Source organism: Carcharhinus amblyrhynchos, chromosome 8 (genome assembly GCF_965287045.1).
Source record: "Carcharhinus amblyrhynchos chromosome 8, sCarAmb.v2.hapA, whole genome shotgun sequence".
NCBI lineage: Eukaryota > Metazoa > Chordata > Chondrichthyes > Carcharhiniformes > Carcharhinidae > Carcharhinus > Carcharhinus amblyrhynchos.
In genome coordinates, this window is record NC_137331.1 from 124,815,837 (window position 1) to 124,842,164 (window position 26,328).

Consider the following 26,328-nt stretch of genomic DNA (forward strand, 5'->3'; position numbering starts at 1 on the left):
TCCCGCCCTCTCCCCATAACCCTTAATCCCCTCTCTTATCTTAAGGCTGGGAATGACTCTGATTGACCCATCACCTTTGAGAGCCAACCTACCACCCTTACTTAACTATTAAGGGGGTGCTGCTGAGAAACTCCCAGTGAGTGACTATTTCCTTAGGGATAGGTTTGAGATGTGGAAACAATTCCAACCTCTGTTTCCCAACCCAGCGAAATCCAACCTTTAAAATCTGACTGCAGAAAGGGAGGTCCTTCAGGCCATCATATCCTAACTAGCTCTTTAAAAGTGTTATCCAATTAATCCCAATGCCCTCTTTTTGTCTGTAGCCACCCAATTTATTTCCCATGTATTTATCCAAATCCCATTTTTAATTTTACAATCAAACATTTTTTTCATCATCCTGTCAGAATGTGTATTGCTAAATATTGACACTGATCTTTCTGCAGTCTGCTCTCTATTCCAATCTTTAACACTGAATAACACATTGTTAACTCTGAAAATATATAAAACAGCTTTACAGTATGTTAGACAAAAAATTATTACGTTGAGTAACGTGGATGCTAAGAGGGGAAAGTATGACAGAATAAATATTCAGTCCTTAAAGAAGGCATTCAAGCTGACCACTGAGGTTACCAGATATCTGCTCCCTTCCTCAGGATGTTTCGAATTACAGCACAGAAACAGGCCATTCAGCCCAACTGCTCTGTGCCATTGCTCATGTTACACACAAACCGCCCACCCTACTTTCAAGATATAATGTTATTCCTTCCTCCCTCATGGACTTAAATAGCTTCTCATTAAAATGATGTATTTTACTGTTTCTGTAACTGAGCCACACATTTACTTCAATGGTTAGCTGATGCAGCCTTTGAGAAGTTACGACAGGAACTACTTGTCAATATTTGCAGGGGAATTATTCAAACATATCAGAAGTGAGGAGTGTGATAAAAAAAAGGGCAGAATTTTCCCAAGTGTCATAACAGCAAGAAAACCAGAGCAATCAGCATCGGTGTCTCAGGCATGCTCCGCACCACAATCGCCCCACACTCAGTCATTTCTTTGGAGAGTTGTGCACCAGTACTGAAGGGGGCAATGCAGTGGGAGATCGCTTCCCCCCTCCCCAACAGATATCAGGACACTACCCGAGCAGCATGTTCCCCCACATCCTCCCCGACAAAAGTTGCCATCATCAGGGTATTGGGGCCCAACTGGTCCTCCTGCATGACCCCTGACATTCCTGCCCTCATGATTCTCAACATGCCCCTCTATCATGCCAGCTTCATAATCCAACCCTGCAAGAGCCCCCTTCATCCACTCCCCCCACATCCCTGCACACGAACCCTCCCCTGCCCACTGCATAGCCCTTCTGTCATAGTCCCCAGTCAGGCCCCACCCTCTTGGCACTGCCTTGGCGCGGTGCTAGGGGGTCCAGTAGGCACTGCCAGGTTGGCTCTGCCCAATGGGCACTGTCCAGCCATGCCTCTGACCGCCCAGGAATAGAAATGACCTCCAATCCTTCCGGCATTGCCATCACGCTTGGTTCCCACTAGTGGAGACTAGTAGTGAGTCATGTCATGCCAGAGATGTGGGGACATTCCAGCGTGGGTGGGGGGAAATGATTGCGTGCCAAACTCACTCATGATATTGAAATCAAATCCATTTCATGCTAGTCCCACTCACACCCTTTCTGGGCATGATCTTGTTCTTGCCAGTAGAAAGGCATCAGAACAATCACAAACCATTTGGTGCCAGGTATGGAACCAATTTTTAGGCCTGCATGCTATTTTCCAAGATCGGCTCGATCTGTGCCAGGCATGGCAAGGTTGGAAAGTCGTTTGCCATGTATAGTGATAACCAGTGTCGCTGATCTAACCTCTGAAAACTTTATTTTTTAAAACAAAATCATTCAGTAACATGAGCTCTTCTTCCATTCTCATGCAATGAATTCTAATTTTTGCACTCGCACCTGCTCTAGTCTGTCATTCTCTACAGCGTATTATCTCCAATCTTATAACAATCATATCCTCTAACCCATATAAAGGTGGGTCTTGTACTACTTAAATTATCAATGAAGTAGAACAACATTGTATCTAAACCCCTGTGAACAAAGCTCAATATATTTCAACTCCTTCATGCAAGCCAAGTAATAATTCAAAGCTTTGACTTACATGGTAACAGAATAATCTTGTTCCATGCCTTTGAAGCAGGGCCTGGCCTTGACCAATGATCTAAAAAAAATTGGGAAACAGCTGATGCTAAGTGAACCAGAATGTAGGGGCAATTTTTGTCTCAGCAGGAACTGAAAGAAGCAACACTGCAGAGCATCAGCTTTCAAATTCTTTGTGGATAAAAAACAGAAAAACCCAAACGCAACTGCTGTAAGATTTCTCCAGAAGCTGTAACGAGCTTTACCTGACAAGCAGCCCCTTTCATGTTATTAGAAATTACCACTTTCTGACATATAACAGCAAATGATGTTTCTGTAGTTAATTTAATGTATAAAAACATTCCAACAGAAAGATGTTAGGGACTTAGATACAGAGGAGATTTATTTATGCCACACTAGGATTTTACGAGGAGAGACTGGAGAATCTGGAATTGTTCTCCTTACAGCAGCAAAGGTTCAGGGGAGATTTGATTCAAAATCAATAAGAGTTTGATAGAATAAATAAGGAAAAACTGTTCCCAGTGGGAGACGTGCGAGTAAGCAGGAAACACAAATTGAAAGTAATTGTCGAAAGAACCAGAAGTAGGAGGCACGTGGGAATTTTTTTTTACTCAACCAGCTGCTGTGATTTGGATTGCAATGCCCAAAAGGGCCAGTGGAATCAGATTCAAAAATAGCTCTGAAAAGGGAATTTGTGGGTGAGTCTAGCACCAGAAGGTATAATCTCAAAGTAAGGAGTCGCCCGTTTAAGGCAGAGATGAGGAGGAATTTCTTCTTTCAGAGGGTACTGAATCTATGAAATTCTTTGCTGCACAGGGCTGTAGAAGCGGAGGGTGAGTTTTACGGCCTCGCTCGAGCCAAAACCATAAAATCCCATCCAACAGCAATGAACGTTTCCATGGTCCGCCTCCCGCCCGCTCCAATTACCATGGCTGGCAGGACGGTAAAATTCAGGCCTGCATCCACTGATCCACTTCAGATCAGCCATGATCTTATTGAATGGCGGGGCAGGCTCGAAGGGCTAGATGGCCTACTCCTGCTCCTATTTCTTATGTTCTTATGTTCATATGTCATTAAGTATGTTCAACGCTGAGACAGATAGATTTTTAATCAGTAAGGGAATCAAGGATTATGGGGATAAGGTGGGAAAGTGGAGAAGGTGTTAGAGGAGTTCAGGGTAAAAATCCAGAGCATGGGATTTGAAGGATTAAAACACAACTACCAATGATGGGGTGAAGTAAGGGCTGGAATAGTCAAGAAGCCAGACTGGAGGAACAGAGAGTTTTGAGAAATTGGTGGGCCCTGAGAAGTTTGCAGTGACAGGGGATAGAGCAGAACAAAGGCTGCGGACAAGTCAAGAGGAGTGATAATGCACCAATGTCACATTAACAGAGAATATCATCAGTGATATTTATTAGCAATTTCAGAGCTGATTAGAGATGGTAATCAGTTAGGAGAAATTCATATGTGGAATTGTGGAAAAATGGACATGGGATTTAGAGGTGCCAATATAATGAAGGAGTTTGGAGAGGAAAGAGAATTTGGTGAGGGGGTGGGCGGGGGCTTTTGTTTTTAAGGACAGAGGAGCCATTGGGTTTGAGGGGAGGGGGTGTTATAAGGAGGGATGTGTTGATGCTGGCAGATCAAAGTAGGAAAATTATGCTACAGTTGAACTGGATTTTGGTAAAACCAAATCTGGAGTATTGCATTTGGTCACCTTGCTTAAGAGAAGATATAAATGCATTAGAAGCAGTTCAGAGAAGGTTCATGCTACATATAAATGGTTTCATGATTGCTTCCAAGAGCTGGTCAAATCACTTGATGGTGATGTCATTGGAGTGTTTCATAGGCTCCTGCCTTTTTTCATTTTCTACTCCATACAGGCAACAGCTCTCTCAGTAAATCTATTGTCGCTATATTGAATCTACGTGTGCAAACCACATCTTTCGCTTTTTGTTTAAAACCCACAACCCCCAACATAGTTAGGACATTACAAAAGGAAAATTGGTGACAAGTCAGGATTTTGTGTCACTGAGAACATCAAGAAAAGATCCAAAATAGAAAAAAACACATTGTGGGTCCTCGCGCTTCAAATATTACGAGGCTGGGGACAATAAACAACAAGGTGAAATATTGGAGCGTCAGTGCTGGAAGACCAAGTAAGAAAAAAAAGATAGAGAAAATAATTGTGTTTCTTACTGGGAAAAGAAAATCAGTAGACTCCTTTAATTTGCAGGGTCCGTATAAATGTTACGATGGGTAGCGGCAGAGGTGTGCAGTTGAAAAAAGGATGGAAACTCATCTGCTTATGATGCTTCAACTTAAGGAGTAGGGGCAGTAGTTTCACATATTTTGCCTTCGAGAGAAATACTACCAATAACTTTTGCTTTGCATACTCTAAGTAATGCTGAATTTAACTATGTTCTGCTCGCAAAAGGAAGCATTAAGTATCACTTATAGGGATGAGTGACCATTAGAATTCTTTGCCAAGGTGGATAGTGATGAGTTCATGTGAGACCAGGGTCCTGAATTTCAAGAAAGGTAACTATGATGGTATGAGGCATGAATTGGCCATGATGGTCTGGGAAACATTACTGAAAGCAAAGATGGTGGATAGGCAATGGCAGGCATTTAAAGAGTGAATAGGTGAACTCCAGGAGTTGTTTATTCCTGTTTGGCACAAGAGTGGTAAGGGAATTGTGGCCAAACGATGGCTTATAAGGGAAATTAGAGATAGCATTGGAGTCAAGGAAGAAACATACAAATTGGCAAGAAAAAGCAATAGGCCCGAGGATTGGGAGCAATTTAAAATCCACGTCCCACGAATGAATGAAAAAGAGGACACAAGAGTCAGGTCGCTTTCGAGATGTCCCCGATAACATCTCACTCTCCAATCAGTATTCTGAATACTGATGGGAGTAATGGTTCTGGGGAGTAAGATTGCAAGACCATAAGAAACATGAACAGGAGTAGCCTATTCAACCCCTTGAGCCTGCTCTTCCATTTAATCATGGTTGATCCGACACTCCTCAACTTCATTTTCTTGCCCTTTCATAGAACATAGAATAGTACAGCACAGTACAGGCCCTTTGGCCCTCAATGTTGTGCTGAGCTATGTCCAAAACCAAGATCAAGCTATCCCACTCCTGATGTGCTTCATGTGCCTATCCAATAACTGCTTGAAAGTTCCTAAAGTGTCCGACTCCACTATCACAGCAGGCAGTCTATTCCACACCCCAACCACTCTGAGTAAAGAATCTACCTCAGACATCCCTCCTATATCTCCCACCATGAACCTTAAAGTTATGGCCCCTAATAACAGCTACATCCACCCGAGGAAATAGTCTCTGCACGTCCACTCTATCTATCTCCCTCATCATCTTGTAAACTTCTATTAAGTCGCCTCGCATCCTCCTCCACTCTAAAGAGAAAAGCCCCAGCTCCCTCAGCCTTTCCTCATAAGACCTACCCTCCAAACCAGGCAGCATCCTGGTAAATCTCCTCTGCACTCTCTCCAATGCTTCCATATCCTTCTTATAGTGAGGTGACCAGAACTGCACACAATATTCCAAACGTGGTCTCACCAAGGTCCTGTATAGTTGCAGCATAACCCCACAGCTTTTAAACTCTAACCCCCTGTTAATAAACGCTAACACACGATAAGCCTTCTTCACAACTCTATCCACTTGAGTGGCAACCTTCAGAGATCTGTGGATATGAACCCCAAGGTCTCCCTGTTCCTCCACATTCTTCAGAACCCTGCCATTGACCCTGTAATCCGCATTCAAGTTTGTCCTACCAAAATGAATCACCTCACACTTATCAGGCTTAAACTCCATCTGCCACTTTTCTGCTCAGCTCTGCATCCTATCAATGTCTCTTTGCAGCCTACAAGAACCTCATCCACCAGTCTTGGTGTCATCAACAAATTACCTACCCACCCTTCAGCCCCCTCTTCCAAGTCATTGATAAAAATCACAAAACGCAGAGGATCCAGCACTGATCCCTGTGGTACACCGCTGGTAACTGGCCTCCAATCTGAAATTTTCACTCCACCACCACCCTTTGTCTTCTATGAGACAGCCAGTTACTTATCCAATTGGCCAAATTCCCTTCTATCCCACACCTCCTTACTGTCTTCATGAGCCTACCATGGGGAACCTTATCAAATGCCTTACTAAAATCCATGTATATGAATGACATCAATTGCTCTACCTTCGTCTACACATTTAGTTACCTCCTCAAAGAATTCAATCAAATTTGTGAGGCAGGACTTACCTCTCACAAAACCATGCTGACTATCCTGCATTAAGCTGCATCTTTCCAAGTGGTCATAAATCCTATGTCTCAGGACCCTTTCCATTAACTTACCAACCACCAAAGTAAGGCTACCTGGCCTATAATTACCAGGGTCATTCCTATTTCCTTTCTTGAAGAGAGGAACAACATTCACCACTCTCCAATCCTCTGGCACAATCCCCGTGTTGTGGGTATGCCAGCGTTGGACTGGCGTAAACACAGTAAAAAGTCTGACAACACCAGGTTTTAGTCCAACCTATTTATTTGATAATATACTCACAAGCTTTCGGGGTTAGCCCCTTCGTCAGGTGAATGGAGAGTTCTGGCCTCAGACAGAGCATATAAAGCACAGACAATAATCAGTAATCTCTAAACTGTCTGTGCTTTATATGCTCTGTCTGAGGCCAGAAATCTCCATTCACCTGACGAAGGGGCTAACCCCGAAAGCTTGTGAGTATATTATCAAATAAATAGGTTGGACTAAAACCTGGTGTTGTCAGACTTTTTACTGTACAATCCCCGTGGACAGTGAGGACCCAAAGATCAAAGCTAAAGGCTCTGCAATCTCATCCCTTGCCTCCCAAACTACCCTAGGGTGTATCCCATCTGGCCCAGGGGACTTATTGGCCCCCAGGTTTTTCAAAATTGCTAATACGTCTTCCCTCAGAACATCTACCTCCTCCATCCTATCAGCCTGTATCACACTCTCATCCTCAAAAACATGGCCCCTCTCCTTAGTGAATACTGAATTCAATGTCTCTCCTGTCTCTTTTGACTCCATGCACAAGTTCCCACTGCTATCCTTGACTTTGGCCCTAACCTCACCCTGGTCATTCTTTTACTTCTCACATAAGAGAAAGAAGCCTTGGAGTTCTCCTTTATCCGACCCACCACGGACTTCTCATGCCCCCTCCTGGCTCTCCTAAGCCCTTTCTTTAACTCATTCCTAGCTACCTTGTAACCCTCAAGCGACCCAGCTGAACCTTGTTTTCTCATCCTTACGTATGCTTCCTTTTTCCTCTTAACAAGACATTCAATCTCCTTGGTGAACCATGGTTCCCTCACTCAGCCATTTCCTCCCTGCCTGACAGGGACATACCTATCAAGAACAAGCAGTATTTGTTCTTTGAACAAGCTCCACTTTTCATTTGTGCCCATACCTGACAGTTTCTGTTCCCATCTTATGCTCCCTAATTCTTGCCTAATTGCATCATAATTACCCCTGCCCCAATTATAAACCTTGACCTGCCGTGTGACCCTATCCCTCTCCATTGCAATAATGAAGGACACCAAATTGTGGTCACTGTCTCCAAAGTGCTCTCCCACAAACAAATCTAACGCTTGGCCTGGTTCATTACCCAGTACCAAGTCCAATGTGGCCCCACCTCTTGTCGGCTTATCCACATATTGTGTCAGGAAACCCTCCCGCACGTGCTGTACAAAAAGTGTCCCATCTGAACTATTCGACCTATAAAGGTTCCAATCAATATTTGGAAAGTTAAAGTCACCCATGATAACTACCCTGTGACCTCCACACCTATCCATAATCTGCTTTCCCATTTCTTCCTTCACATCTCTATTACTATTTGGGGGCCTCTAGAAAACTCCTAACAACGTGACCACTCCTTTCTTATTTCTCACTTCAGCCCATATTACCTCAGTAGGCAGATCCCCCTCGAAATGCCTTTCAGCAGCTGTTAAACTATCCTTGATTAACAATGCTACTCCTCCACCTCTTTTACCACCTTCCCTACTCTTACTGAAACATCTATACCCCGGAACTGCCAACAACCATTCCTGTCCCTAACCTTGATCCCTTAGTGATCAAAAATCTCGCTATCTCAGCCTAAAATATACCCAAGCCCTCTGCTCCCATGCTCTTTGTGAGCAGGGAGTTCCAAAGATTCACAACCCTCCGAGAGAAGAAATTTCTCCTCATCTCAGTCTTAAGTTGGCTCCCCTTAATTCTGAGACTGTGCCCTCTGGTCCTAGACTCTCCCATGAGAGAAAATAAGCATATAGGATTCTTAAAGGGTTTGGCAATGCATTGTCAAACCCCTAAAGGATCCTATATGTTTTAAGAGATCACCTCTCATTCTTCTAAATTCCAATGAGTACAGTCCCAACCTGTTTAACCTTTTCTTGTAAAACAATCTCTCCATACCACAAATCATTCTACTGAACCTTCCCTGAACTATCTCTAATGGAATAATATCTTTCCTTAAATCTTTCCTTAAATAGGGTGGCATTTTGACACAATGGGTAGCACTGCTGCTTCATATCACCAGGAACTCGGGTTCAATTTCAGCCTTGGGTGACTGTGTGGAGTCTGCACATTCTCCCCATGTCTACGTGGGCTCCCTCTGGGTGCTCCGGTTTCCTCCCACAGTCCAAGATATGCCCCTGAGTGTCCCCAAAATGTGCAGATTAGGGAATTAGCTGGTAAATGCTTGCTGTCAGGGGATAGGGTGGAGTGCCTGGGTAAGATGCTCTTTTGCAGGATCAGTGCAGATGGACTGAATGATCTCCTGTAGGGATTCTATGATTGTATAAATAAGTGGACCAAAACTGTTCACAGTACTTCAGAGATGGTCAACTTCCATTAGCCTTCCTGATTACCTATTGTACCTGTGTGCTAGCTTTCTGTGTTTCATGCACAAGTTCTCTCAAGTCCTTTTCTGCAGTTTTTCTCCATTTAAATGATATTTGTTCTTTTGTTCTTCCTTCCAAAATGAACAATTTCATATCTTCCCACACAATACTCCATTTGCCAACTTTTTGCCCACTTACTTAACCTATCAACATCTCTTTGTAAACTCCACACAGGCAGTCAGCCAGGAGGGGTGCAAATATCCTGGGAGGTTTGCTAGTGCTGTTTGAGAGGGTTTAAACTGATGCGGCAGAGGATGGGAACCGGAACAGCAGGCCAGTAAGTCTAAAGACTGGGGAAAAAGTGAGACTGAGATAAACATAGTGCAAAGTAAGAGCAGGCAGAGAGAAGCTGCAGGGCTTGGTGGGACTGGAGGTCTGGAATGTGTTATAAGGGAAACAAAAGAGGTGGGGGAGTTACATTGCTGATTTGGGAGCAGCTGTGTTGAGGGAGGACACATTGGAGGGATCTTGTAATGAGGTATTATGGGTGGAGCTCAGGAATAGGAAGGGTGAAATCACAATGTTGGGACTGTACTATAAACCCGCCAACAGCTGGCAGGAGACAAAGGAACAGTTCTGTAGTCGGTTACTGAAAAGGTGTGAAAAAGCAGGGTAGTTGTGGTGGGTGACTTTAATTTTCCCCATTTTGACTGGGACTCCTTTACAGCCAGGGACTTGGGTGGAGAGCAATTTCTTAGATGTGTCCAGGGGGGCTTTTTGATAAAGTATGTTGACAATCCAACAGGGAGGGGACCGTACTAGACTTGGGGAATAGAACATAGAACACTACAGCACAAACAGGCCCTTCGGCCTACAAGTTGTGCCGATCATATCCATAACTACCAAGCCATAGAACTATCTGTAACTTCCAATCCCATTAAATCCCATATACTCATCCAGAAGTCTTTTAAAAGACCCCAGCGAGTTCGCCTCTACCACCACCGACGGCAGCTGATTCCACTCACTCACCACCCTCTGAGTGAAAAACTTACCCCTAACATTTCCTCTGTACTTGCTTCCCAGCACCTTAAACCTGTGTCCTTTCGTAGCGACCATTTCAGCCCTGGGAAATAGCCTCCGAGAATCCACCCTATCTATTCCTCTCAACATTTTATAAACCTCCATCAGGTCGACTCTCAACTGGGTCTCTCCAGGGAGGAGACCTAGCTCCCTCAACCTATCTTCATAAGGCATGCCTCCCAATCCAGGCAACATCCTTGTAAATGAGCCAGACCAGGTGATCGATGTTTCAGTGGGGGACCATCCTGGACTGAACAACCATAATTCCATAAGATTTTGGGTATTTATGGATAAGAACAAGTGTGGCTCTCTGGTGAGGTTGCTTAATTGGGCAAGAGCCAATTACATCCAAATTAGACGGGAATTGGGGAACATAGATTGGGAGCAGCTATTTGAGGGCAAATCCATATCTGCCATGTGGGAGAATTTTAAAGGCCAGTTGATTGAAGTGCAGGACAGTCATGGCCCCACAAAAATGAAGGATAGGAATGGCAGGAATCAGGAACCATGGATGACAAAGGAAATTGGAAGGTTAGCCAAAAGGAAAAAGGAAACATACAATAGAACTAGGCATCTAAAAACTGACCAAGTCCTTACGAAGGAACTTAAATGCAGAATTAAGAGGGCTTAAAGAGGCCATGAAACGTCTTTAGCAAACAGCGTCAAGAAGAATCCTAAGGCTTTTTATGCATATATTTGGAGCAAGAAGGTAGCAAAAGAAAGAGCAGGCCCACTCAAAGTCAATAGAGGGAAGTTATGCATGGAGCCATAGGAAGTGGCTGAGATCCTTAGTGCGCATTTTAGAACATATAGAACACTACAGCACAAACAGGCCCTTCGGCCCACTAGTTGCGCCTTTGCTTTGTATAGGTATAGGTATACTATACCTTTCTATAGGTATTCACCGGGAAAAAGACATGATGGATGTTGAGGTCAGGGATAGATGTGTGAACCCTCTAGAGAATGTCAATATATCGAAGGAGGAAGTGTTGGGTACCTTAAATTGAATTAAGGTAAACAAGTCCCCAAGGCTGGCTGGGATATATCCCAGGTTATTGCGGGAGGCAAGGGGAGAACTAGCTGGGACCTTAACAGATATCTTCATATCCTCTTTGACCACAGGCGAGGTTCCAGAGTACTGGAGAATAACCAATGTTGTTCCCTTGTTTAAGAAAGGAAGCAGGGATAATCCAGGAAATTATAGGCCGGTGAGCCTGACGTCAGTGGTGGGAAAGTTTTTGGAAAAGATACTGAGGGATAGGATGTAGCACGTTTGGAAGAAAATAGACTAGTTAGTGGCAGGCAGCATGGTCATGTCTCGCCAACTTGATGAGTTGTGTCACAGCTTGGTATGGTTCCTGCTCTGTCCAAGATCATAAAAAACTACAAAAGGTTGTGAATGAAGCCTAGTCCATCATGTAAACCAGCCTCCCATCCATTGATTCTGTCTACACTTCCCGCTACCTCGGAAAAGCAGCCAGCATAATCAAGGACACCTCGCACCCTGGACATACTCTTCCATCAGGAAAAAGATATAAAAGTCTGAGGTCACCTACAAACCAACTCATGAACAGCTTCTTCCCTGCTGCCATCAGACTTTTGAATGGATTTACCTTATATTAAGTTGATCTTTCTCTATACCCTAACTATGACTATAACACTACCTTCTGCACTATATCCTTTCCTTCTCTATATAGCACATGCTTTGTCTGTACAGCACGCAAGAATCAATACCTTTCATTGTATGTTAATACATGTGACAATAGTAAATCAAATCAAATCAGAAGAGACTGGCAGCTAACATGAAAGGTAATCCAAAAGTCTTCAATAGACATATAAATAGCAAATGGGTGATAAAGGTAGGAAAGGGCCAATTAGAGTCCACATAAGTGACTTATTCATGGGGAAGAGGATGGTCATTCAGACAATAGAAGAGTCTAAAATTGATAAGGTGTTTGAGAGGATGCAGAAAAGATCAATGAGAATGGCTCAAGGAGAAGGGACTTCAGTAGGATTGATAGTTGGGAGAAGTTGAGACTGTTTTCCTTGGAGATACTGAGCTTAAGAGGAGATTTGATCAAGGTTTTCAAAATCATGAAGCAAATAGAGAGGGACAAACTGTTTCCATTGGTGGATGGATTGAGAGCCATTATGTAATGAGGAAATAGAAACATGGAAACATAGACGATTGGAGCAGGAGGAGTCCATTTAGCCATTTGAGCCTGCTCTGCCATTTATCATGCTCATGGCTGATCATCCAATTCAATAGCCTTTCTCCCCATAACCTTTGATCCCATTTGCCCCGAGTGCTAGATCTAGTCACTTCTTGAATACATTCAATGTTTTAGCATCAACTACATCCTGTGGTAATGAGTTCCACAGGTTCACCACTCTTTGGATGAGGAAATCTTTTTCATGCAGTGAACGCAGATTTGTTAGTGATAAATCATATCTAACTAACATGCTGGAGTGCTTTGATGATGGAAAAGGGAAGGTTGGTGAGGATAAAACCATTGATGTGGTATATTTAGACTTTGAGAGGCATTTGATAAAGTGCTGTAGAAAAGGCTTATAGATAGGCAAAGTTATAGCTCAAAGAATAAAAGGGATAACTTAAACCTACGCAGCCTTCAATCCAAAACCAAAGTCATTTCAACTTCAATCACTGAGCTCTCGTACACAGATGATGGTTGTGCGTGCACTCAAGCTGAGTCCCAGGTCATTGTCAACTCCTTTGAAACATATGAGAAAATGAGCCTTTCATTAAACACCTGCAAAATGAAGGTCCTCTTCAAACCAACTCCCACAGCCTTACAACTTCCACTATCATGTGTGTGACAAAGTGGCACATTGATTAGCACTGCTGTCTCACATTGGGTCACTGTCTATACAGTGTCTGCACATTCTCCTAGTATCTGTGTGGGTTTCCTCCGGGTGCTCCGTTTTCCTCACATAGTCTGAAAGATGTGCTGGTTAGGTACATTGGCCATCCTAAGTTCTCCCTCAGTGTACCCGAACAGGTGCCAGAGTGTGGCGACTAGAGGGTTTTCACAGTAACTTCATTGCAGCGTTACTGTGAGCTTACTTGTGACAATAATAAATAAACTTTAAACTGTGCTCCACTAGCTTTGCATTCTCTTGTTTGGCTCTACATTATCCTCATCACTGATATCCTTTCCTCATGAGCATATTGTGAATTAGATTAGCTAGTATTATTGCTGTGCCTGGGAACTTAAGCACAAATGGCTGCCCATTTCCTACATACTCAAAAAATACTTAATTGGCTGTAGAGGAATTCCTGAAATCATGAAAGACACAATATGAATACAGATTCCTTCCTTCCTTGCCTTTCTTCGTGGTGGAGCTTTCCAGCGTTGATAGGGACTGTTGCAGTAAGATTGATAAGTTGTGGCGGTGCCTCTTGTAGATAGAATGCACTGTATGTACCATAATGAACTGTCAGCAGAGGAAATGAACATTGCTTCCAGTGTCAAGGGTCAAGTGGACTGTTCTGTCTGGATGGTGTAAAGTTTCAGGAGTGTTCAGTCCTCCAACTGGTTCACTTACGTTCTTTAGGGAAGGAAATATGCCATCTTCACCTAATCTGGCCCACATGTGACTCCAGAGTCACAGTAATGTGGTTGACTCTCAACTGCCCTCAGCCAGCTAGGGATGGGCAATAAATTCTGGCAGCCAGGGGAACCTATGTCTGTTGAATGAATATAAAAAAAAAAATTAAAAAATGTGGATGCCCGGTAGTGAATTCACTGGAAAACAGGTTTTGGTTATACAGTCAGGATCCATCCGATGAAAATGACCAAGCCAGCCATATCCAGCAATGAGTGCATGCTGACGGAATTAGCTGATGGATTTCTGAGTTAGTGACCTTGCCCTGCCAAGATACTGAGGATATGTCTCAGATAGTGACAATGGAAACTACTCAGCTTTTTCTTCTGCCTGACATATGTTGTCCAGGTCTCACCACTATTGACAAGTGCAATGATGACGCTGGCTTGGTATACTTGAAGTTTGGTGTTTCCAGTCAGGTTGCTATTTATTGTAGCGTGAGGTAGCATGATGAGAGAGCCTTAAAACTCAGCAGTGATTTATTGAATGGTAATTAAAATTATATGCAAACAAGCTCAGTACAGACACAGGTCTAATTCCACTGACTCCTGGGCTCATACTGCAGGTTTCACCGACCAGGACCCAAGCCCTGAGAATCGCGAGCTCTGTTCCGAAAGGCCATGGGAGGATCATGTGACCCATGAATAATCACAACTTAAAGGGGACTTCTTGGAATGCTGCCAGGATAGTTTCCTCGAACAGTGTGTGTTGGAGCCAACGAGGGAGCGAGCTATCTTGGATCTGGTGTTATGTAATGAGGCGGGTAGAATTAGGGACCTTGTGGTGAAGGATCCTCTTGGGAAGAGTGATCATTGTATGGTGGAGTTTCTGATGCAGATGGAGGAGGAGAAAGTGGGTTCCCGGACATGTGTCCTTTGTTTGAACAGAGGGGAGTATGGTAGGATGAGAGAGGAATTGGCGAATGTTGATTGGGGGAGCGCGTTGGAAGGTAGGTCTGCTGAGGAACAGTGGAGGATCTTTAAGGTGATCTTTCTTGGGGCTCAGCAGAAATTTATTCCGATGATAAAAAAGGATCGTAGGAGGAGAGATAATCAGCCGTGGATAACGAAAGAGGTGAAGGAAAGTGTTAAATTAAAAGCGGGTGCGTTTAGAGTAGCTAAGAGTAGTGGGCGAGAAGAGGATTGGGAGAGGTTTAAATGTCAACAAAGAATGACAAAGAAGTTGATAAAGAATGGCAGGATAAACTATGAAGCTGGGCTAGTGCTTAATATAAAAAAGGATAGCAAGAGTTTTTATAGAACATAGAACATTACAGCGCAGAACAGGCCCTTCGGCCCACGATGTTGCGCCGACCAGTTACAAAACAATCTAAACCAATCCCTTCTCGTCCATAAACCTATCCACGGATCTCTTAAACGCCCCCAAACTAGGCGCATTTACAACTGCAGCAGGCAGGGCATTCCAATCCCTCACCACCCTCTGGGTAAAGAACCTACCCCTGACATCCGTCCTATAACTACCACCCCTTAATTTAAAGCCATGCCCCCTCGTGCTAGATTTCTCCATCAGAGGAAAAAGGCTATTACTATCCACCCTATCTAAACCTCTAATCATCTTATATGTTTCAATAAGATCCCATCTTAGCCGCCTTCTTTCCAGCGAAAACAACCCCAAATCCCTCAGCCTCTCCTCGTAGGACCTCCCCTCCATACCAGGCAACATCCTGGTAAACCTCCTCTGCACCCTCTCCAAAGCCTCCACATCCTTCCTGTAATGTGGGGACCAGAACTGCACACAGTACTCCTGAATGAGGGGAGATCTCATTGAGACGTATAAGATGTTGAATGGGATGGATAGGATAGAGGTGGAGAGGCTCTTCCCGCTCAGAAAGGACAATAGGACTAGAGGGCACAGCCTTAAGATAAAGGGGGGGGCGGTTTAGAACGGAGTTGAGGAGGAACTTCTTCACTCAAAGGATGGTGAATCTCTGGAATTCTCTGCCCGTTGAAGTGGTGGAGGCTGCCTCGCTCAATATTTTTAAGACGCGGGTTGATAGGTTTTTGATAGGCAAGGGGATTAAGGGTTATGGGGAGAGGGCGGGAATGTGGAACTGAGCCACGACAGATCAGCCATGATCTTATTGAATGGCGGGGCAGGCTCGAGGGGCGAGATGACCTACTCCTGCTCCTATTTCTTATGTTCTTATGTTCTATCACACTGTTGTTCCGCACTCTTTAGCAACCTAATCCTAATTTATATTAAATATTCTAATGAACATTGATGTATTCATGTAAGAGAATCGTGAAGCATGCTAAAAATGACAGATGGTTGTTGATATTATATTTGTGCCTACTTACGTACAGGGTATTTTCATAATCCTACACCTTTCAAGGTTCTTTTTTGCAGTTTTATCAAAAATCAGTTTTAAGAAAATAAGTCGGCATTTTTCCAACATTTAGATTTAAGTCCAAGAAGATCAGGTATTTCCTGAACTTGAGAATAAACATGTAATATTTTGTACTTAAACCTAATGCCACATATGTTCTGATCCAGCTGCACTACTATATGAAAACATCAAACCCTGTACACAACCATTTATTCACAGCTACATTTGGTTTAACTCATTTTCTCAACATTGGATCAAGGTGGAAAAAGTTGCAAATACTTTCTGAAGTGTAGTCACTGTTGTAATAGGAAACTCCCACATGTAACAATGTAATAATAAACTGTTTGTAGGTGTTGGCTGAGGGAGAAATATTGGTTGGGACATTAGGGAGAATTCCCAGTTCACTTAAAATAGTGCCATAGCCTTTTTAACATGTGCATAATGAGGACAGATGGGGCCTTGGTTTAATGGCATTCCTTCAAGTACAGACCACCGAAATATATGATGCAGATGACCGGAGATTTAGATACGCTTCCTTATGAGCAGGAAAGTGGATTCAGACTCAGTATAAAGCTAATGATGGTGCAAGCTGCCATTAATCTAAACAGAATGACAACAAGACAACCAGTCATTTGGTAGCAATCTAACAGGAAAACAATTGCAATCTCGAAGGCATTTCCAGGGAATCTTCCACAAACCCAATACTAAACTGCTAGCAAATTAGAGCAAGCTGGAGGAAAATTATCTCTAAACCTGCCATTAAACCATAATGAATGTGTTCCAAGCCCACAATTAGATTCCCAGAAATCCTAACATCAATCTATCATTAAATCATCAAGGAAATCCACCACAGGCCTATCTCTGGACCACCAGTAGATCTGCAACTAAACTATCATGTAAATTATTCTAGAAACCACAGATTGGGGGCTTAAGATATGACTTGGCATTTTAAAGAGAATGGGTAATCTCTTGTGTTGATGAAGGGCTCGGCCAGCCAAATTAACATTTACAAGCTATTAGATGTGCTGCGTATTTTGCCACTGTTCCCAGCACTTTCTGCTTTTCATAGAATCTAATGATGCAGCACAAAAAGGCCACTCAGTCCATCAATCCACTACTGTCACTTGGAAAGAGCTATTCAATTGCAGAGTTATGGGACTCAATATTAACTTGTGGACCTGATCCCATTGGGAAGAAACGCGGCACAGGAATTCACATTTGACAGCAGCAAATGTGGATTTTTGATGTAGCAGATTGGCTGCCCTTGGGAGCTCCAACCAATTAAGGTTTTCATGGTGCATGTGGGTACAAACAAAATAGGTAGGACAAAGAACAACATTTCGGTAAGAGTGTAAGAGCGGCTAGGGACTCCATTAAAAAGTAGAACTGCAAAGGTAATTCTCTCTGAATTACTGTCTAAGTTGAGTAAATTGGTGTTGGATAAATGAAATTTGAGAATTCAATGCGTGGCTCAAAATTTGGGGTGGGAAAAATGAATTTTGATTTATTAGCACCAGTATTAGGGAAAGAGGGAGCTGTACCAATGGGGCATTCTTCACCTGGACAATGCTGTGGTAAGCTGTATATTGAATGGTGTAGAGAGGGCTTTAAACTGAATGGCATTCATGACTGATTTAATCATGGCCTCATAAGAATCTAAGAACATAAGAAATAGGAGCAGGAGTAGGCCATCTAGCCCTTCGAACCTGCCCCGCCATTCAATAAGATCATGGCTGATCTGAAGTGGATCAGTTCCACTTTCCCGCTTTCTCCCCATAACCCTTAATTCCCTTGTCTACCAGAAACCTATCTACCCGCGACTTAAATATATTCAGCGAGGTAGCCTCCACCACTTCAACGGGCAGAGAATTCCAGAGATTCACCACCCTTTGAGTGAAGAAGTTCCTCTTCAACTCTGATCTAAACTGCCCCCCACTTATCTTGAGGCTGTGCCCTCTAGTTCTGGTTTCCTTTCTAAGCAGGAAGGAATCTCTCTACCTCTACCCTATCCATCCCTTTCATTATCATAAATGTCTCTATAAGATCCCCCCTCAGCCTTCTAAACTCCAATGAGTACAGAAGCAGACTATTTAGTTCCTCTTCATAGTCCAACCCCCTCATCTCCGGTATCAGCCTAGTGAACCTTCTCTGCACTCCCTCCAAGGCCAATATATCCTTCTGCAAGTGCAGCGACCAAAACTGCACACAGTACTCCAGCTGTGACCTCACCAGTACCCTGTACAGTTGCAGCAAGACCTCCCTGCTTTTATATTCTATACCCCTCGCTATAAAGGCCAACATTCCATTCGCCTTCTTAATCACCTGCTGCACCTGCAGACTGGGTTTTTGCAACTCGTGCACAAGGACCCCCAGGTCCCTCTGCACCATAGCATGCTGCAGCTTTTCGCCTTTTAAATAATAATCCCTCCTACTATTATTTCTGCCAAAGTGGGTAACCTCACACTTGCTAACATTATACTCCATCTGCCAGGTCCTGGCCCACTTGCTCAGCCTATCCAAATCTCTCTGCAGACTTTCCACACCCTCCACGCAATTTGCTTTTCCACTCATCTTCGTGTCATCCCCAAATTTCGTCACCCTACACTCAGCCCCCTCCTCCAGATCATCTATATAAATGGTAAACAGTTGAGGCCCCAGCACTGATCCCTGCGGCACTCCACTAGTCACCAACTGCCAACCAGAATAGCACCCATTGATACCAACTCTCTGCTTCCTATTAGACAGCCAATCCTCTATCCATGCTAACACCTTACCCCCAACTCTGTGCACCCTAACCTTCTGTAGAAACCTTTTGTGAGGCACCTTATGAAACGCCTTTTAGACACCTAAAAACACCACATCCACCAGTTCCCTAGTCACATCCTCATAGAAATCCAATAAATTCGTCAAACACGACTTCCCCTTAACGAATCCGTGCTGCGTCTGCTCGATCAAACCATTCTTTTCTAGGTGCCTTGCTATTTCTTCTTTGATGATAGATTCTAGCATTTTTCCAACTACAGACGTTAAACTAACCGGCCTATAATTCCCTGCCTTTTGTCTGCTACCTTTTTTAAACAGTGGCGTAACATTAGCTATTTTCCAATCTTCCGGCACTTCCCCAGAGTCCAGCGAGTTTTGATCAATAATTACTAAGGCATCCGCTATAACCTCTGCCATTTCTTTCATAACCCTGGGATGCATTCCATCCGGTCCTGGGGACTTGTCCACCTTCGGTCCCATTAATCTATCAAGCACTACCTCTCTAGTGATAGTAATCGCATTTAGGCCCTCATCTCTTACCATCCTTCTATCTTTAATATCCAGCAAACTATTTGTGTCCTCCTCCGTGAAGACTGAGGCAAAAAACTTATTTAAAGCCTTAGCCATTTCCTCATCGCCCATCGCTAAATCCCCCCTCTCATCCTCCAAGGGTCCAACATTCACTCTAGCCAGCCTCTTCTTCTTTATATATTTGTAAAAACGTTTACTGTCATTTTTTATATTTAGTGCTAGTTTAGCTTCATACTCTAATCCTCATCTCCACATTCCTGCCCACTGCCAATAGCCCTTGGTTTCCTTATAGAGCAAAAGGCCAGTCTAACTTTACCCTGAATATACTCAATAACGAAAAGAGAATTCCAAAAATGAACAGCCCTCTGAGAGTAGAAATTCTTTTCCTCCACCTTGAAAAGAAAACCACTTATTCTGAAACTATGCCCACTAGTTCTAGATACCCCCTTGAAGGAAAATACCCTCACAGCATCTGCCCTGTGAAGCTCCTGTAGAATCTCATATGTTCAAATAAATTCATTTTCATGTTCCTAAACTTCAGCGGGTATAGGTCCAAAGTGAATGTAGCTGAATCAGCAGGTATTGTTGATTTAGCAATGAGTGCACACTGATGGAATTTGCACAGTTTAGGACATCTGGAGGTGATGCTATTGCCCTGCCAAAACATGTCTGAAACTGTGAACATGAAAACTGTTCAGTGTTTTCTCCTGCCTGGCTTATGTTGTCTGAATCTCACTATTGGAGTGGATAATGCTGAGGACGCAGGTTTGGTAGACTCGCAGTTTGATGTTCTCAGTCAGGTTCCTGTTGTTCCACAATCTCTTATTCAACTTGACTTAACAGCTGCAGGTTTTCCACTACATGTGCTGATTTCAGTATCAAGTGGCAGATTTTAGGATCTAGATATGTGAAGCTATCAACAACCTTTGGTGTCACATTGTCAATGCTGATAGATGGTGGCAACATCCTCAGTGACGTTTGTCTTCTAAATGCTGAAAAGCCATGAGAGAGTCTTTTTAACATATTCCTTAGTGTGAAATGCCAGTGTGGCATCATTCTTGGTAAACTTTTGTCTTGAATCACATTATTTCACAGAACACTAGGAAGTCATTATGAACTCACAGGGTCTGCCAACCTCAGTTTAAGGACCACTGCAAAACAGTGGCTGGTATTTTACAAACTTGCTCAGACAAGGCTCATAAAATCCCACCTGGGGCCAACAGAGAATTCTGCGAGCAGTGCCCGCCCTGATGCCAAGGTGGGCATGGCGGTAAAATTCCGGTAAGTAAATAGATCAAAATTAGTTTTCCAACACAACAGTATTTTTCACTTAAATCTTTATCAGTCAGTTAAAAACATTAGCTAACCATATAGAACACAGGCTGCAAACTGGAGAACATGGATATTCAAAATGAATACAGTATCTGCACAGTTTATATACTGGATTTATACTTATCTCAGAGGAATTAGGCACTCAGCATTCACAGGATATCTGTAGTCAAAATATCTCTAAGTAACCAAAGAATTGCTAACATGAGGAAAAAGCAATGGAGTTGATGCAAACAACTTCATACAACATTTCCGCTGGCATTATGCCACTAGAAACAGTTTCTACACAATTCATGTTTACTGTGCCCACCTCCCCACTGTTTACAGAAAACACAAGTGGGAATCTGTCAACATGATTCCCTCACACCCATAGCAAGGCAAAAATAGACTTTTCTAAATGTAAAGAGTAATGGGTGGCACTGAATGAAGGATTTAATCAAATTAAAGGTGCCGCAGAAGAGAGCAATGAGTTGATGGCCATTATTACCACAATAAGTTATAAAGAACATCTTGATAAGATTGCAGTCTTCAACCTTGAACAGAGATGTGTCAGCAACTACCTTGTTACATTTATGGTACTAAAGATAGAGAATGTAAATCTCAAGTAATATTTTCAGATATGGCAGGCAGGGCAACAGCAAAGTAAGATACGATGTCAGCTGAGAATCTTACAGCAGTTAAGGAGACCTTTTGGGCCCATGCCTCTGAAAGAGTTATCCAGTTTGTTCTCAAGGAGGAGGGGGAGCAGCCAGAGGTCATTGTATACATTGGTACCAGTGGTATAAGTAGAAAAAGGTATGAGGTCCTGAAGTGCAAACATAGAGAGTTAGGCAGGAGCTAAAGTGCAGGACCTCGAGGGTAGTAATTTCTGGACTACAACTGGTGCTACGTGATAGCGAGACTAGGACGAGGAAGATTAGACAGATGAATGCAAGGCTTGAGAGCTGGTGCAGGGGGCAGAGGTGAACTGTTCAAGCAGGATTGGTTACAACTGAATTGGAGGGCTAATAATATCCTGGCAGGGAGATTTGCTAGAGCCACTTGGGAGGGTTTAAACTAGTTTGGCAGGTGGGGGGAGTGGAACCCAAAGCAGTGGGGAGACAGATCAGAAGGTTGAGGACAGCATAAAGAGAGCATGTTAAATAGTAAAGGCAATGTCAGTAATTCTAGTACTAGACAGGTCAGGCAAGGGCACGGCAGAGACCAAGGGAAGTCTAGATTAAACTGCATTTATTTCAATGCTAAAGTCCTGAATTGCAAGACAGATGAACTCAGGATATGGATGAGTACATGGGACAGGGAAATTACAGCTCGTGAAACATGGCTAAGGAAGGGACAGGATTGGTAGCTCAATGTTCCAGGGTACAGATGATATAGGAAGGCTGGAATAGGAAGTATAAGAGGAGGGGGAATTGCATTTTTGATTAGGGAGAACATCATGGCAATACTGATGGGACATTATACCCAAGCGTTCGCCCACTTAGTCTATATGGGTAGAACTGAGAAATAAGAAGGGAGAGATCACTTTGATAGGATTGTACTACAGGCCCTCAAATAGTCAGCGGGAAACTGATGAGCAAATATGTGAGGAGATTATAGACAGTGCCAAGAAAAATAGGGTGGTAATAGTAGGGAACTCTAACTTTCCCAACAATGACTGGGACAGCTGTTCACACGAGGGCACTCTGCCATTCACACTAGGGAAATTCACTTTGAAAGTCCTGCTGAAAAGAAAACCAAGATTTACTCTAGTTTTAAATGAATTCGGCACTTCAAATTTATTTGGGAGAATTCCACCCCATGTCGCTTTACTCAGCAATACTCAAGTTCTGTACTACCTATTAAAGAGTCAGTGATAGCGTGGATATGAAACTTATTAAGGAATAGTAAGCAGACAGTAATATTAGATGCTTGTTTTCACACTGGTGGGGATGGGGTCAGTATTAGAAGTTAAGAACATAAGAAATAGAAGCAGGAGTAGGCATCTAGCCCTTCGAGCCTGCCCCACCATTCAATAAGATCATGGCTGACCTGAAGTGGATCGGTTCCACTTTCCCGCCTGCTCCCCATAACTCTTAATTCCCTTATCTATCAGAAATCTATCTACCCGTGACTTAAACATATTCAACAAGGTAGCCTCCACCACTTCCATGGGCAAAGAATTCCAGAGATTCACCACCCTCTGAGAGAAGAAGTTCCTCCTCAACTCTGTTCTAAACTGCCCCCACCCCACCTTATTTTGAGGCTGTGCCCTCTAGTTCTGGTTTCCTTTCTAAGTGGAAAGAATCTCTCTACCTCTACCCTATGAGAACGCAGAATCATAAGGCCCCATCTGTCCTCATTATGCACATGTTAAAAAGGCTATGGCACTATTTTAAGTGAACTGGGAATTCTCCCTAATGTCCCAACCAATATTTCTCCCTCAGCCAACACCTACAAACAGTTTATTATTACATTGTTACATGTGGGAGTTTCCTATTACAACAGTGACTACACTTCAGAAAGTATTTGCAACTTTTTCCACCTTGATCCAATGTTGAGAAAATGAGTTAAACCAAATGTAGCTGTGAATAAATGGTTGTGTACAGGGTTTGATGTTTTCATATAGTAGTGCAGCTGGATCAGAACATATGTGGCATTAGGTTTAAGTACAAAATATTACATGTTTATTCTCAAGTTCAGGAAATACCTGATCTTCTTGGACTTAAATCTAAATGTTGGAAAAATGCCGACTTATTTTCTTAAAACTGATTTTTGATAAAACTGCAAAAAAGAACCTTGAAAGGTGTAGGATTATGAAAATACCCTGTACGTAAGTAGGCACAAATATAATATCAACAACCATCTGTCATTTTTAGCATGCTTCACGATTCTCTTACATGAATACATCAATGTTCATTAGAATATTTAATATAAATTAGGATTAGGTTGCTAAAGAGTGCGGAACAACAGTGTGATAGAACATAAGAACATAAGAAATAGGAGCAGGAGTAGGTCATCTCGCCCCTCGAGCCTGCCCCGCCATTCAATAAGATCATGGCTGATCTGTCGTGGCTCAGTTCCACATTCCTGCCCTCTCCCCATAACCCTTAATCCCCTTGCCTATCAAAAACCTATCAACCCGCGTCTTAAAAATATTGAGCGAGGCAGCCTCCACCACCTCAACGGGCAGAGAATTCCAGAGATTCACCACCCTTTGAGTGAAGAAGTTCCTCCTCAACTCCGTTCTAAACCGCCCCCCCTTTATCTTGAGGCTGTGCCCCCTAGTCCTGCCACCCTTTCTGAGCGAGAAGAGTCTCTCCACCTCTATCCTATCCACCCCATTCATCATCTTATACGTCTCAATGAGATCTCAATGAATCCAGAGCGTCCCACCCACCCCACTCATCAAACACCCCCTCCCCAAACCTGTAGTAGCGCCTATGGCTCCAGGATTGGATTATTCAGCCATCGCAGAATCAGGATGTAGTTGTCAGAACCGCCGCAAAATCCTGCCCAGTGCAGATCCTGCAGGGGAGGCAGATCGATACTAGAAGGGATTTGAATTGGACTTCAGGCCCTCTAATGACATGTTAAACAGGCAGTTTGAATATTTATTGAGTTTGTGCCCGTACTGACTGAGAATTTGATTGGGGCTGGTGCAGTGGGTTGGGAGTTTTTTTTGCCTGACACCCAATTCTTCGGACCAAAGCAATGCACACTAGGGGCCAGCAGGCCTAGAATATCACCCCTATGACTCCAAATTATTGCCATCTACAGAAGTTAGAGAGGACAAAGCCCGAATAGAATTGTTGAGCAGCCGCAAGAATCCGTCGGATGTCACCCTCAACGTAGCAGGATAAAGCAGCGCAACCTGCATTCAGAAAACTTTCAGACACTTTGCAGCCTCATTGAAACCTCTGAGACTGAAACTATGAACACACATGATTACTGAGCAGAGGTCAAGTCTTGAAAACAAAATAGGACGTGTCTCTTTAAGATTAATGTGCCCAGTTTTCGTGTTGAGATTCAGAAAATGTAGTTGCCAGTTCTCAAAAGATTTAGCTGGGAGCTTGCCCTCAGCTCCTTCTGGACAGCCAGTCATGTAGACTCTCCTCCTCCCGCCCCAGTTCTGCAGATCAAATAGGATATCTAACATACTATTTAGCTGATTTTCCAAGGATTGAAAGAAGGCCTCAACTGAGGAAATTGCATTTTCGACAATGAGGATTCTTCCTTCAGTTTCATCTAGCCTCTTATTGGTACTATGCAGTTCAGCAATATGAGCACTGAAATTCTGTGCCAAAAAGTCAAGTTAGTCATGTTAAACATAGAGTCATAGAGTCATAGAGGTTTACAGCATGGAAACAGGCCTTGCGGCCCAACTTGTTCATGCCGCCCTTTTTTATTAAACCCCTTAGCTAATCCCAGTTTCCCACATTTGGCCCATATCCTCTACACCCATCTTACCCATGTAACTGTCTAAATGTTTTTTAAATACAAAATTGTACCTGCCTCTACTACTACCTCTGGCAGCTTGTTCCAGACACTCACCACCCTCTGTGTGAAAAAATTGCCCCTCTGGACACTTTTGTATCTCTCCCCTCTCACCTTAAACCTATGCCCTCTAGTGTTAAGACTCCCCTACCTTTGAAAAAAGGTATTGACTATCTAGCTAATCTGTGCCCCTCATTATTTTATATTCCTCTGTAAGATCACCCCTCAGCCTTCTACGCTTCAGAGAAGAGAGTCCCAGTCTATCCAGCCTCTCCTTATAACTCAAACAATCAAGTCCCAGTAGCATCCTAATAAATCTCTTCTGCACTCTTTCTAGTTTAATAATATCCCTTCTATAATAGAGTGAGCAGAACTGTACATAGTATTCCAAGTGTGGCCTTGTCTTGTATAACTTCAACAAGATGTTCCAACTCCTGTATTCAATGTTCTGACCAATGAAACCAAGCATGCTGAATGCCTTCTTCACTACTCTGTACACCTGTGACTCCATGTACCCCGAGATCTTTTTGCTCTGTATTTCTCCCCAGTGCCCTACCATTAGCTGAGTAAGGTAATGTATCACCTCGCATTTGTCTAAATTAAACTCCGTCTGCCATTCGTCAGCCCACTGGCCCAGTTGATCAAGATCCCATTGAAATCCTAGATAACCTTCTTCACTGTCCACTATGCCACCAATCTTGGGGTCATCTGCAAACTTACTAACCATGCCTACTAAATAAATCATTAATATAAATGACAAATAACAGTGGACCCAGCACTGATCCCTGAGGCACACCGCTGGTCACAGGCCTCCAGTTTGAAAAACAACCCTCTACAATCACCCTCTGGCTTCTGTCAAGAAGCCAACTTTGTATCCATGATAAACATACCTCAACAACCACCCTCTTTTATATTGGCAGTTATCTCTCCACAACGCCTTTGAAGTTACTGGGTCGAGTGATTACTGATCAAATCATCATACTGAAAGCTTGGCTTCATTCCAGCTTCCTCCAACTGCTTCCTTCCGCTGAGAATTTTCATGTCTTTACTCGGCATTTTGTCCCAAAACTTAATCGGGAATCTTCCAGGGATGCAGTACAGAGTTTCCACTCTGGGATTA